Source organism: Oryx dammah, unplaced genomic scaffold, assembly GCF_014754425.2.
Source record: "Oryx dammah isolate SB20612 unplaced genomic scaffold, SCBI_Odam_1.1 HiC_scaffold_19, whole genome shotgun sequence".
Taxonomy (NCBI): Eukaryota; Metazoa; Chordata; class Mammalia; order Artiodactyla; family Bovidae; genus Oryx; species Oryx dammah.
Window position 1 is genome coordinate 7,864,123 of NW_024070203.1, and position 15,758 is coordinate 7,879,880.

General features: G+C 36.6%; 1 long non-coding RNA gene across 1 annotated transcript in view; it reads right to left on the reverse strand.

Moving 5' to 3' along the window:
• Nucleotides 1–1,751: 1,751 nt before the first annotated feature.
• LOC120878683 overlaps nucleotides 1,752–15,758 on the reverse strand; it is a 20,691-nt gene continuing 6,684 nt past the window's right edge. Inside the window, exons 2-3 of the long non-coding RNA XR_005724608.1 lie at nucleotides 7,840–7,847; nucleotides 1,752–1,764 (exon numbers count right to left, since the gene is read on the reverse strand). This is a non-coding gene — a long non-coding RNA (uncharacterized LOC120878683). The remainder of the gene's footprint in view (nucleotides 1,765–7,839; nucleotides 7,848–15,758) is intronic.

Sequence of the window (15,758 nt, forward strand, 5' to 3'; positions counted from 1 at the left end):
CTTTGCATCAAACAGGGCTGGAAAAATGAGAGCTAATGGACTGTGCAAATGCACAAGCATGCATATCTGCATACTCCATCACCTCTCATTCATAGAAAATACTGAAAAGTAGGACAGAAGTCTGCCATCAAGAAGAGATTTCTGTTCCAGTTCTTTCTACCTTTCTTCTCCTTTTATTTTGATATAATATCAAACTTACAGATAAGTTGCATGAGCAGTGTAAGGATTGCTTTTGGGCCGTTTACTGAGATTGACAAACTTACATATCATGTCAGATTTGCCAACATTTTCCATTTTAAAATCTGGGAAGCACTGTAAGAGACTTTCACTGTAAGAGACTTATCCCATAGTCTCCAAACAGTGCATTAGATATATGCATTTTATGTTTATAAATGAATATTTATATACATTTAAATGCATATTTACATATTCATACACATATATGTATAAATATTTATGTATTATACAATTGCCTGGTTTTTATTTCTCTTCCTTTATTGGTTCTACATATAATTTGAAGATTTCAGAAAATTGAAGAAGTAGCAACTCCATGTATTTCTTCTCTCAATTTCCTAACAGTTGCCCAGTCTTCTGAATTTTAATTATGAGCTATTTTCTAAGTCCATCCACTCTTCCTCACCTTATTAAATTCATGTCATCATGAAACTATCTCTTGCTAAAGAGTAAATGGTTGTACCAGAGGAGATAGATACTATATTTTATTTATGTACCCAGGAATGTTTGGAGAGATTTAGATTCAGATTGGAATAAACTCTGGCCTCAGAAAGCTCACAGTCTTAAACAGAGAAGCTCTCCATCCGAGAATATAAGTGCCTGAGGAGACAGAAAGGATGAGCTGAGACCACAAGTCCTCACTGTGGGCTCTTTCCCTGAGATGTTCCATGGGAAATTCACTAAATAGAAGAAAAAAAACCTCTGCTTTCTTGATACCCAGAGTGGCATTTTCAATGAAGACATAGGCATATAGCCAAAAGAGTATTTTATTTTATTTTTCTTAAAAGTAGTATGCTGTTAGTATTCAGGTTGAAACTGTGCATGCATGTTAGTAGTGTCCAACTCTTTGCAATCCTATGGACTATAGCTCTCCAGGCTCCACTGTCCATGGGATTCTCCAGGAAAGAATACTGCAGTGAGTTGCCTTGCCTCCTCCAGGGGATCTTCCTGACCCAGGGGTCTCCTGCATTACAGGCAGATTCTTTACCATTTAAGTCACTAGGGAAGCCTTTTTGTATTCAGGATGAAATTGTGAAGGTGGAGGCATTCCTGGGTGGTCAGGAAGGTTTTTTTTGTTTGTTTGTTTTGAGTGGAAGACGTGGGGACATAATTAAGATACATCAAAAGACGAAATCAATGTCATTGGCTTCATCACTTTAAGGAAAATATATTCAATATTACATGGATATGCTTGAATTGTCCTTTCCTGTATGTGAAAACTGAGTTTTTACTCTCAAGGCTTGTACCATAAACTACTTATATTCCTTGCAGAATCGATTAAAAAACAAAATCACAAACATCTGAGCTTTTGTTGTTGTTGTTGTTGTTGTTGTTGTTGTGTGTGTGTTTACCACTACTGGGGCATCCCAGTTGGCACTACTGGAAAAAAACACACAAACAAAAAAAAAACTACCAATGCAGGAGAAGTAAGAGAGGTGAGCTCGATCCCTGGGTGGGGAAGACCCCTGGAGGAAAGCAAGGCAACCTACTCCAGTATTCTTTTTCGGAGAATCACTTGGACAGAGGAGCCTGACAGGCTACTTACTGTCCATGGTGTAGCAAATAGTCGAACATGACTGAAGTGATTTAGCACACACACACACGCATAAGAAACCTATACATTACTTAGAATTTGTTAACTCTTTTAGATCATGTCTTTTTCAGTATTTCAAAAGGCTCTAAGCACTCACTTTTTAGATAGAGGTTGTTTTCTGAGGGGCAAGGTTGAACTTGTTCCTTGCTAGTTATAATTTTGAAAGTACATGAGTAAAGATCTGAATGGTCAATGGTGATATGAAAGAGAATATTTCAGAATTAGCACTGACATGAAAGTGAGTTGCTATAAAACCATTCCATTAAATTGAAATATTGAATATATTTGATAATTAGAAGCTGTACTTTACAGCAATATTGTGACTTTGTAGTAGAGATTGCAAAGTGCCTGGTCTCCCAAAGGTATCTGTTTTCTGAAAGTGGCTTCATGACACTTTGTACCAGTGGACTCATTCCTTTGTGCTGAGTTGCTGACATTGGGCAGCTGTGTTTGTAGGTTACATAATAGCTAAGTGGACAATAACTGAGAATATTGTACAATGATAAAACCACAGTTCAAAAGACAAAATAACAATCTAATATTTAATACACTTTATGTAAGCTAGTGAAATAATATTCTTAAAGAATTCAAATCAAATTAGGTTCTGCCAAAACAACTTTGTATTTTTTCCCAACCAGAGCAACTTGATGTTCAATATAGCAGTACTATGCAGGAAGCAGTAAAGTCTGCTTGTCCAAACCAGAGGCTCTTATTTTTTTCATTCACAAATGTACTTCTTTATGTATCCCTTCTTAAGCACCGATATCTAACTGGTCACTAGCCTGGTTGATCACTGACTTCTGTATTGCCTATTTGTCTTTCTCATTTAACTATGCTTAATGCTACGAACAAAGCTAGTGGAGGTGATGGAATTCCAATAGAGCTATTTCAAATCCTGAAAGATGATGCTGTGAAAGTGCTGCACTCAATATGCCAGCACATTTGGAAAACTCAGCAGTGGCCACAGCACTGGAAAAGGTCAGTTTTCATTCCAATCCCAAAGAAAGGCAATGTCAAAGAATACTTAAACTACCAAACAATTGCACTCATCTCACACGCTAGTAAAGTAATGCTCAAAATTCTCCAAGTTAGGTTTCTGCAATACGTGAACCATGAACTTCCTGATATTCAAGCTGGTTTTAGAAAAGGCAGAGGAAACAGAGACCAAATTGCCAACATCCGCTGGATCATGGAAAAAGCAAGAGAGTTCCAGAAAAAAAACATCTATTTCTGCTTTATTGACTATGCCAAAACCTTTGACAGTATGGATCACAATAAACTGTGGAAAATCCTGAAAGAGATGGGAATACAAGACCTCCTAACCTGCCTCTTGAGAAATCTGTATGCAGGCCAGGAAGCAGCAGTTAGAACTGGACATGGAACAACAGACTGGTCTAAAACAGGAAAAGGAGTACATTAAGGCTGTATATTGTCACCCTGCCTATTTAACTTCTATGTAGAGTACATCATGAGAGACGATGGACTGGAAGAAACACAAGCTGGAATCAAGATTGCTGGGAGAAATATCAGTAACCTCAGATATGCAGATGACACCACCTTTATGGCAGAAAGTGAAGAGGAACTAAAAAGCCTCTTGATGAAAGTGAAAGAGGAGAGTGAAAAGGTTGGCTCAAAGCTCAACATTCAGAGAACAAAGATCATGGCATCCGGCCCCATCACTCCAGGGGAAATAGATGGAGAAACAGTGGAAACAGTGTCAGACTTTATTTTTGTGGGCTCCAAAATCACTGCAGATGGTGAGTGCAGCCATAAAATTAGAAGACGCTTACTCCTTTGAAGAAAAGTTATGACCAAACTAGATAGCATATTGAAAAGCAGAGACATTACTTTGCCAACTAAGGTCCATCTAGTCAAGGCTATGGTTTTTCCAGTAGTCATGTATGGATGTGAGAGTTGGGCTGTGAAAAAGGCTGAGCACTGAAGAATTGATGCTTTTGAACTGTGGTGTTGGAGAAGACTCTTGAGAGTCCCTTTGACTGCGAGGAAATCCAACCAATCCATTGTGAAGGAGATCAACCATGGGAGTTCTTTGGAAGGAATGACGCTAAAGCTGAAATTCCAGTACTTTGGACACCTCATGTGAAGTGTTGACTGATTGGAAAAGACTCTGATGGTGGGAGGTATTGGGGGCCTTGAAAAGAAGGGGACAACCGAGGATTAGATGGCTGGATGGCATCACTGACTCGATGGATGCAAGTCTGAGTGAACTCCGGGAGTTGGTGATGGACAGGGAGGCCTGGTGTGCTGCAATTGATGGAGTCGCAGAGAATTGGACACGACTGAGTGACTGAACTGAACTGAACTGAACTGAATGCTAAAAATGCTGAAGAATTGATGCGTTTGAACTGTGGTGTTGGAGAAGACTCTTGAGAGTTTCTTGGACTGCAAGGAGATCCAACCAGTCCATTTTGAATGAGATCAGCCCTGGAATTACTTTGGAAGGAATGATGCTAAAGCTGAAACTCCAGTACTTTGGCCATCTCATGCGACGAGTTGACTCGTTGGAAAAGACTCTGATGCTGGGAGGGATTGGGGGCAGGAGGAGAAGGGGATGACAGAGCATGAGATGGCTGGATGGCATCACAGACTCAATGAACGTGATTCTGGTTGAACTCCGGGAGTTGGTGATGGACAGGGAGGCCTGGCATGCTGAGATTCATGGGATCTTAAAGAGTCAGACAGGACTGAGTGACTGAACTGAACTGAACTGAACTGGGCTTAAAACTCTATTCATTCCAAATATTTCTTCCCCTCTCTTTCTTTCTTCCAGTATCTTGTAACCTTTCATTTCCACTATTTTAATAATCTCCTAACACGGACTCCCCTGATCTCTCAGCTGCATCAACTCCATCTTTTATAGTGTGTCATGAGGTCATTTGCAAAGTGCAAATCTCTACATGTCTGGATTGACTATTGACTTAAAATATTCTTTGGTTGTATATATTCACTCTGGAGTGAAATCCAAAATCCTTGGTATGTGATATAAGAATTTCCATAATACTTCTTCTAATAATTATATGGTTTCTTCTATTTTTGAATTTACCACAGCATAGTTCTATATATATTTTAAGCTGGCCAAAATGTATACAGTTCAATATAGCACTTGAAATATCATTAATCTGATAAAGATGTATGTACTCTCAGACACAGACTAACTTTTGACACGTCATGCCATAAAGAATGTAAGATAACTCATTAATAATTTTTACATAGATTACATATTGACTGGCTTAATCTCCTTGCAGTCCAAGGGACTCGCAACAGTTTTCTCCAGCACCATAATTCAAAAGCATCAGTTCTTCAGCGCTCTTTCTTCTTTATGGTCCAGCTCTCATATCTATAAATGACTACTGGAAAGCCTTGACTATGCAGATCTTTGTCAGCAAAGTGATGTTTCTGCTTTTGAATACACTGTCTAGGCTTGTCATAGTTTTTTTTTTTTATATTACATATATTTAAATGTATATTCAGTTCAGTTCACTTCATTTGCTCACTTGTGTCCGACTCTTTGTGATCCCAGGAATCGCAGCACATCATATATATATTTACATTACATATACATGTACACATACTTAAAAAAACAAAAATACTCTTCCCATTATTAGGAATGCTTTCACACTTGAATTTACCTGGAACTAAAATATCTATTCTCAGGTAAAGATCAAAATCCTATGCAAGCAGGCTTGGTTAATTCCTCCTTCAGGCTGGTAGATTATCTTCCAACTATGTCTCAACCTCATCAGTATATATATATATATTTTTTTTTTAACTATCTCTGCTGTGTTCTGCTCCCTAATGCCCACTCTCATATCTTATCTTCCCATTTTATTATTCATATCTGACCTCTGACATGTTGATTCTTCTACCCTACACTAAAAGGTAAGTCATCCTTCGATGGGAAAAACATGCTAGGAAAAACTTTGGTCACTTCTGAATTAACAAAAAGTCAAAATATGATAAACAAGTGCACTTAATAGGTCAACAGATCACAAATAAAATACAAGCTGGTATAAGATCCTACAGAGAGTATATATGTGTATGTGTATGTGTGCATGTGTGTGTAGAAATTCTCGTGGCCTTTAGAAGTGTTTATACCTTCACGTGAAGGTATATAAGAACATTGCTGGAGAGGGAAATAAGGATATCAGAGGTAAATTTTTCAGAAGGATCGAGAATTTTCACAGCAGCCAGGCTGAATGTGATTGGGAAACTGTAGAGGGAATTAGTTTTCTTCCTAGGTGGCGTTAGTGGTAAAGAACCTGCCTGTCAATATAGAAGATATAGGAGACACGAGTTTGATCCCTGGGCCTGGAATGTCCCCTGGAGGAGGGCATGGCAATGCACTCCAGTATTCTTATCTGGAGAACCCCATGGACTGACGAGCCTGGCAGGCAACAGCTCACTATGTCTCAAAGAGGCAGACTCTGAGGCTTATTATTATTGATATATTTCCTAATTTCTTCCTCTTAATTATATTTTAAAATTATTTTTAACTACGTTTTTGGAAAGCAAACAGATGAGAAATATGTGAATAACAGTGGTGTTGGAGAAGACTCTTGAGAGTCCCTTGGACTGCAAGGAGATCAAATCAGCCAATCCTAAAGGAGATCAACCCTGAATATCCATTGGGATGACTGATGCTGAAGCTGAAGCTCCAATACTTTGGCCACCTGATGTGAGGATCTGACATATTGGGAAAGACCCTGATGCTTCGAAAGATTGAAGGCTGGAGGAGAAGAGGACAACAGAGGATGATATGGTTGGAGAGTATCACCGACTCAATGGATATGAGTTTGAGCAAACTGTGGGAGACAGTGAAGGATAGGGAAACCTGACATGCTGCAGTCCATGGGATCACAAAGAGTCAGACATGTTTGACTGAACAACAACAATATCATATTTCTTGAAATCTCATTTAACGCAGTTCACTTTAAACACCATTGTGGATATTATGGAGTTAGTTAGCATGTATGTCTCGGAGAAGGCAATTCTTGCCTGGAAAATCCCATGGACGGAGGAACCTGGTGGGCTGCAGTCCATGGGATCGCTAAGAGTCGGGCACAACTGAGCGACTTCACTTTCACTTTTCACTTTCATGCATTGGAGAAGGAAATGGCAACCCACTCCAGTGTTCTTGCCTGGAGAATCCCAGGGACGGCGGAGCCTGGTGGGCTGCCATCTATGGGGTCGCACAGAGTCAGACACGACTGAAGTGACTTAGCAGCAGCAGCAGCAGCAGCAGCAGCAGCAGCAGCAGCAGTTAGCATGTATGTCTAGTGTAGATATATAAAAATGTTGACAAAATTTCTTTTCTCACTGTGCTCATTCTGGGGCTAAAATAAACTTATGGATAAGTGTATGAAAGAAACACTACTGCACATTCATTTTGTTTTCTCATCAGATAATATTTGAGTAACTATGATGTATGGAGCTTATGAAGGTACCAAGTGCAAGGATACAGATCTAAATAAATACAGGTGCAGTAGCTGTGGTAGTTTGATGGTTTAGTAGCCAGCTTCTTGACCTGCATACAGATTTCTCAAGAGGCAGGTCAGATGGTCCGGTAGTCCCATCTCTTTAAAAAATTTTGCAGTTTGCGGTGATTCACAGTCAACGGCTTTGGCATAGTCAATAAAGCAGAAATAGATGTTTTTCTGGAACTCTCTTGCTTTTTTGATGATCCAGCAGATGTTGGCAATTTGATCTCTGGTTCCTCTGTCTTTTCTAAATCCAGCTTGAACAACTGGAAGTTTACAATTCATGTATTGTTGAAGCCTATCTTTGAGAATTTTGAGCATTACTTTACTAGTTTGTGAGATGAGTGCAATTGTGCAGTAGTTTGAGCATTCTTTGGCATTGCTTTTCTTTGGGATTAGAATGAAAACTGACTTTTTCCAGCCCTGTGGTCACTGCTGAGTTTTCCAAGTTTGCTGGCATATTGAATATAACACTTTCATAGCATCAACTTTTAATATTTGAAATAGTTCAACTGGATGATCTTTATAAATGACATTAATAATTTCAAAACAGGGTGATTCAAGGATATATAAAGTTGTAGTGAGGCATAAAAGAAAATGTTATTGAAATTAAAGATACACATTTTTACTTTAAATCTTCCAATTAAATGTTGGCTTCTAATTTTATTTTTCATTGAGATAGAAGGAAAAACATCAGCTTGTCATAAAATCACACAACAAAATACAGAAAATCTAATGAAGCTTAAGCCTCAGAATTTTTCACTTTCATGCATTTCTTTCCAAGTGTTTTGCCTAATTTCATATTATTTTTCTTTAAGTAAAGCTTTATATGGGACATATTCAAAGCCTTTCTGCCAACCCAAACCACAGGTTATCTTTTAACCTGGATTAGGTCTGTTAAAAGTCCTCAAGGAAAAATGGATATGGCATGATACTGGATGCTTGGGGCTGGTGCACTGGGATGACCTAGAGGGATGGTACAAGGAGAGAGGAGGGAGGGGGGTTCAGGATGGGGAACATGTGTAGATCTGTGGTGGATTCATGTTGATGTATGGCAAAACCAATACAATATTGTAAATTAATTAACCTCCAATTAAAATAAATTCATTTATATTAATAAAAATCAAAAAATGCATATGTTTGAATTAAGAGATAAAAAAGGAAAAAATATGGAACTGACTTAAAAAAAAAAAAAAAGCCATAGTCTTACATTTTCAATTTGCTAATGAATGGCAATGTCTTCCTTTCTAAAATTCATTGGTTTTCACCAGGAAGAGGAATGAGTAAGATAGGTTCAAGTCACATCATATGGCTTTGTTGTTTAGCTGTTAAGTCCTGTCCAACTCTTTTGAGTCCCCATGGATTGTAGTCCACCAACCAGGCTCCTCTGTCCTTGCAATTTTCCAGACAAGAATACTGGTGAAGGCTGCCATTTCCTTCTCCAAGGGATCTTTCCAACCTAGAGATTAAACCCATGTCTTTTTCATTGCAGGCGGATATTTTTCTACCACTGGGCCACCAGGGAAGCCTGATTCACATGATATCATGCCCTTATAAAGGCTACTCTTTGTACGCTGCCTGGGAGAGTCTCCTCTCCTGGACCTTTCAGTCTTGTCATTGTCAAGAAATTGGGATGATCTGAATTGTTGCCCTATTTACAAGCTAACAAGTAAGTTTGCCACAAATTCCTGGCCGTTAGCAGAAAACAGGAGCCTCCTGTTCACTGTGTAAAAGACAAAGGATTTTATTATTTCACATTCAAGCAACCTGACTTTCATGTTTGTACTAGTCTCTCTAGTCCCTCATGTCCCAAGGGAGCAATGTACATTGACCCAGACAGATTCTGCTTCAATAGTAGGTATGTATCAAAGCCAGAGAAGCCCATCTTAGGAAACACCAAGTATTTTTGTTTAATTTTTAATATAAATTTATTTATTTTAATTAGAGGCTAAATACTTTATATTGTATTGGTATTGCCATACACCAACATGAATCTGCCATGGGTGTACACATGTTCCCCATTCTGAACCCCCCTCCCACCTCCCTCCCTATACCAAGTATTTTTTTAAAGGGACTACAATGAAGTTGTCCCACCCTTTCTGCTTCCCTGGTGGCTCAGAGGTTAAAGTGTCTGCCTGCAATGCAGGAGACCTGGGTTCAATCCCTGGGTCAGGAAGATCCCCTGGAGAAAGAAATGGCAACTCACTCCGGTATTCTTGCCTGGAGAATCCCATGGATGGAGGAGCGTGGTGGGCTACAGTCCATGGTGTTGCAAAGAGTTGGACATGACTGAGCAACTTCACTTTCACTTTCACAGTGAAGTTTGCCCAAACTTTTGTTTACAGGGATCATTATTTTTATTGTTTTGAAGAGCAAAAAATCTGCCCTCTGCTCTGAGGAGAAACAGTTTTTCTGCTTCCCAGGTTTGCTTTCTATACATACTGAACAGATAGCCTGAAACAAAAGCTTTCAATGTTTGTGTACAGCAGACGTGCAGAAATGCAGAGAACCAATTGAGAATTGTCTCCCAGCAATCATACCAATTTCTGTTATTCCTTTGTCTTAGAATTTAAAAGTTTCCTCAAGTTTAGGGTAAGACTGATTGTCTGTATTCTTGGTGACAAGCAGCCATCAGAATCCGTTTAATCATTCAGTGACAACTAACTTATTTCAGTGATCACTCTTTGACAAGCTAACCAATCACTGCCAGGCTCTTGCTCCTGAAAGTCAAGCAATCAGGAATCGATTATATCTAATAACCTCACTTCTGAGTGCTAACAATCAACAACCATCTCATCTGAGTAATGAAATCAGATACAAGTCGCCGTTTCCTATCCTGTGAAGTAAGAGGCTTTTGTTTTAGTGTCCCAGGCCTCCCCTGAGTCTCAAAACGCTGACTCAGAAGTTAATGATTAAGAAATGCAAATACAATATTTAAAGTAATTAACCTCCAATTAAAATAAACAAATTTTTATTTTAAAAAATGTGAAGATACAAAGAGTATCTGTTGGGCTGGGAAGCTGGTAACAATTTAGACCAAAAATCAGCCACATAGCAGAATCATCAAGCTTACAGTTCCCTAAAAAATATATATACATAAAGGCTTGACACATATTCATAAGTTGCTTTTTTTTGGAAGAAGATTAAATCTGTAAACCATAAGCATATAGAACCCACACTGGTTGAAACCAAAAAGTTGATGATTCTTGACACTTCACCTTGATGCCAACTAACCTGAAAATTGTACAGGGGCTGATCACACACCCTGCAACACTCTCCCTCACACTGCCTTTGAAATCTCTTTCTTGAAAATCATCAATGAATTTGGGTCTTTTGAGCATGAGTTGCTTGTTCTTATTTGGTGCCCTGCAATAGACATTATATTTTCCTTCACCACAATCTGGTGTCAGTAGATGGGTTTTAATGCCCATAATCTCAAGTTTGGTCCAGTAAATGTAACAATGCTTCTACAGATGGTGTTTCTCTTTCAGCTATAAAAGTTCTCTCATACTGAATATTCATTTTCTGCACTATAATTAGAACATCAGTTCATATATTGAAGGAGACCAATTGATTAGCATAGCTCTCTTCAAAAGCAATGATTTCATCTGTATCTTTATTTCAGGTATTATATAATAGTACTATTATCTTCTGTCATATTTCACTTATACATTTATATATATATTTATAGTATATTATCTCCATTTATTAGATTAGAAGCTCTATGAGAATGAGGATCTTATCTGTCTTGTTATCACTGTATCCCTGACTAGTTCAATATCCAGAGTAAGATGTTAGTAAATATTGACTAAACAGTTGAAATCATTATGTAATTAATTTGATGTTTAAGTTTGTAAGATGTGTGACAATAAAAAACTATGCCAATTGAAAGTGCAGTTACTGAAGACAGTTTCACATCTAGTTTGGGATGTATGTGAATTCAAGTGATGCTTAAAAGATTAAAAGTATAGGAAGATTTTAGAGTCTCTCTGAACTCATGATAAAATAAAATATATAATATAGGATTAAGGCTGTTGGAAATCAGAGAGGATGGAAATACGTGGTCATAAAATATATAATATTAGGATTTTAGGATGTAAAATAGTTGGCAGAATCTAGGGATAGTAGCGCTAACCAGCAGAACTTTATAAAGTGATGGAAAGAGCCACATGTATCTGTTTAGAACTTCAAATGCACTTAGAGTGATTGAGGGAAAGGGGTGGAATTTTAATTTTATTCTCTTTCACTAAAACTCAAGTAGCTTCATGTAGTTAGTAGTTACAGTGTTGAGCAGTGCAGATCTACGGGGTTTTTGAAATTTCTGTTTTGGATCTCTTTTAAAGTCTGACACAAGTTCTGAATCACATTTAAGCAATAGTCCAATCTAGACTGTAGATAACAGAAATAGATCACTGAAATGCAGTGAAGGAAAGATTACTGATGCAAAGAAGGCCATGAAATAATGAAATTTATTTGCAAGGATGGACAGCTATATTGCCATAGATTCACATAAAATGACAGAAATTACATCCCCCTTGTTTCTCAATCCCGCTCTCTGAAGTTGGCTTTCTGAATAAAATAAAAGCAATAAAATAAATAAAATATCTTTCTGCCTTGGTTCTTTTAGCTTCAGAATCAGGCTAAGAGAAGATCCTTAGTATGGGATTTGAGAATTGGATTAATGAGAGATAAGAGGCAGGAAGGCTAGGGGTCCCCAAATGGAGGAAATAGGCTGAGTGTCAGACTTTTTTTTTTTTTTTTTAATCTCTCTCTTAAGTGGCAGGAGGAGACAAACAACATGCCAGCCCCCCTCCTTTTTTTTTTTTTTTTTTACATTCTCTATACAAAACTAAAAAGGAGGTTTCTTTTCAAAATTCTGTGGTGCCATGATGACATCTGGTTCCACCTGGACTTAACTTTTCTCAAACTTTGAGATAAATAATGCACTTTTCTTATGGAAATGTTTTTCTTAAGCGATGGTAATAAACTATGTATTTAACTTAGACTCTTTCTTCAAATCTGTTCCACCTAAGACTCAGAATTGATAATGGCTCAACAAAGCAGTATGTTTTATTCATGGAAATGTTCTCTTAAGCTATGTTAAGCAAATACTTAGTGAGCTATGTATTTGCCTGGAAATCTGCTTTTCTTTAAGTGTCATGTCAATTGTTTCATGGCCTGGGATGACTCAACTTGTGCGTGTTGTGGGTGACGGGCCTGGTGTCACTCTGAGTTTTGAGATATTTCCTTTCTCTAATTAGCAACTTGCTAATAGGTATATAACTTCTTGCTAAAAACTAGCAAAGGGACACTCTTTCTGCCCCCTTCTGATATCTGTGTCAGAAGCTTTCTCTATTTCTTTTATACTTTAATAAAACTTTATTACACAAAATCTCTTAGGAATCAAGACTAGTCACTGGTCCAGGATTAAACTTCTCTCCTCCAGAGGCCAAGAATCCTGGTGTCTTTCACAGCACATAGTGACAAGGTTTGATTACTCCCCATTTTGTGTCTTATAAAGAACTCCAGGAAAGAAAAGTGTGAATGATGAATTATAAGACTTTCAAATACTCTAGTGTTGAAAAAAACTGCATTGATCAATTATGTTAAAACTTAATTAGACATGTCAAGTAAATTTGTGTATAATTTAAATTCTATTGACCACTTTTTTTTTTTTTTTACTTTACCTCCATGTGAGGTTAAAAATGCAGCTTGATATAATCACTTTAATAAACAAGCTTTTTAGAAGCTACTAAATATTTACATGCCATTTCAAATCTTTGGTGTAGAATTTTCCTTTCATTCAGCATTCATGTCATTATACATGTCATTGAGATATATTACACTCCTCTGTATAGAGCAAAACTCACTGATGTTGCAAAGTAAATGAGCATAATCACTTCTGCAGAGATTTGGTGTCTGTTGATAATCTGAATGTTGGTGTTATGGAAGACAGAAACATGGTAGCAAAAGTGGTGGAGTATAATGTAATTAGTATATGTGCTGAGTAGCATAAAGATTATGTACTGTTGGCTGACTTGGGCAAGGCCTTAAATCCTCTTAGTCTCTGTTTCTTAATCTATGAACTAAGATAAAAGAAATAAAAATGGTTACGTAACTCTATGTAAAATACATAAGCAACGAGGACTTACTGTATAACATAGGGAATTATATTCAATATCTTATATTAATCTCTAGGTTTTAAAATAATCTGAAAAGATCTATAACTATTTATAAATCTATCTATATCTATTAAATGATCTAGTTATAATTTCTGAATCACTTTTCTATACATATGAAACAAACACAATATTGTAAATTAATTATATTTCAGCAAAATATAAAAGTTAAAAATGAAACAATAGCATATGCTCATTAATAAGCACATGATCACATTTATTAAAACTGAATAAATGAATGGATGCGTTAGTGATTCCAATTCAGCAATGGTTAAAGAAATGGCAGAAATAGAGGGAAACAAACAACAAAACAAAACCCTTCTTGCTTTTTAACATGGATTTTTCAAAACAAAACAATTGACACAGGAAAATTTTGCTAAGTACTTTGCTGTTGCTACCCCTCACCTAAATGAGATAAATAATAATCGTTTTATTTTAAGAAAAGTTTCTTTACAGGAACATTCTGCATATTTCAGAGCTCAAAAGCAGTGCTACGTTTCCTCAGTCTAAGCCGTTTTCTTTCACAATGCAGGGTTTCTGAAATGAAGACCCATGTTGTGCATGATGTTACAGGTAATGCAGTACTGGGTGAACTGATGGATTCTCTCACAATCTATAGTACCTTAGAATTAAGGAGCACCGACCTGTTTTAGTGAGAAAAGATATTCACATCCACAAAACTTTTTTGTTCAAAGAAATATAACTTTATTTTTCAAAGTTCAATTTGTTTTCTAACTCTAAGAAGTCTTTCTGTTTGATGCATAAAAGCAACATAGTCATTTTGTTGTCAGGGAAATCACATTTTATGATTTCTTAACCATTGGGGTGTTTTATTTCAAGAATTGAATTCTCCTTACTGTTTTTACCCCTAATGTAGATTGAGAAGAAACTTATGCAAATGTTACCTTGATGGTGGTAGGACAGAGTACATGGTTCTGATTAATCTCTTTTCCAGTATGAGTTGTCTTGCTTTCCCAAATGATGGAAAGTGCTTATAATTCTCTACCCAGTGTCTTTTGAAGATTCTGTCAAGGAAGCCCATCTCTAGACCTTTTCATGAATAACATGGTGGACTTATTTTTCTTAGATTGACCGATAATTATCTATCTACTAGAACTTGGTTATTTAAGAGAAAAGACTTACCTCCCAGTGATTATAAAGTTGCTGAATCACAGGCCCAGATGAGATAACTTAAAAGTTGTTATGAATTTCAGTACAGAATGTAAAGTCATTGTCTACTGCAGCCATGAAAATAATACATTTATTTACTACTATTTCTTTCTTTGAAAAGTTATTAGAATACCCTCAGGATATTTTCCCAGTATTATTTTACTGATATGAGTGTATTGATTAATGAGAAAAATTGTTTTCTTCTGATTAATGAAAAACTGTTTTCTTAGGTTATGAAGATACAGGTATTAAAGTGAAAAACATATAATCCAGTCAGTGTATATAGATCAAAGCTGCTTAAATACACATTTCAGAAGAAAAAAAAACTATTGTTTGGGTTTTCACTAACAAGTAGGAAACATTAAGAGTATTATCACTTTTAATATATAATTTGGCCAGGTTTCTGAAAATTGTAAGAAAATTCTTAAAAATAATAAATAACTTTTAAAAGTTTGTTAAAGGATATAAATAAATTCCAGTATATTAAGCAAGCATAGAAATGATTTAAGGGATTCAAACAAACAACACATAAAAAGGGAAAACAATGACTAAATTTAGGACAATAGAATAAATCAATCTAATATATAATATGCATGTCTGTGTATTAGACATAGAAGAGTAAGAAACGTTGGCAAGGCTCTAGTTTGAAATTTACCTTAAATTTTGAGAATCAGAGCAAAACTATGGAAGTTCACTATTAAACATCTGACACTGATGTAAATGCAAGTGTAAATTTTTTAAAACCTTCAACTTTGAAGACTACTTTATTTGATTTCTGTTGATAATGTCAGGGGAGTGTGCAATATCCTCGGTTCTTTCTCGCTGCAGCAAAAATTTGAAATTGGCAGACCAGTATTACAGTTCAGTTACAGCTCAGCTTTTGGCAAGCAAAGGATACTACACCCTCGAGGCATGAGGGTTGGCCAACCCCAAAAGATGCAAAGACAAGAGAGTGACTCAAGTTTTGGCTCCCCTTTATATATATATATATATATATATATACACACACACACACATACATATATATATATATATATATATATTTTTTTTTTTTCTTCCCCCCCCCAACCTGCCTTATTTTAA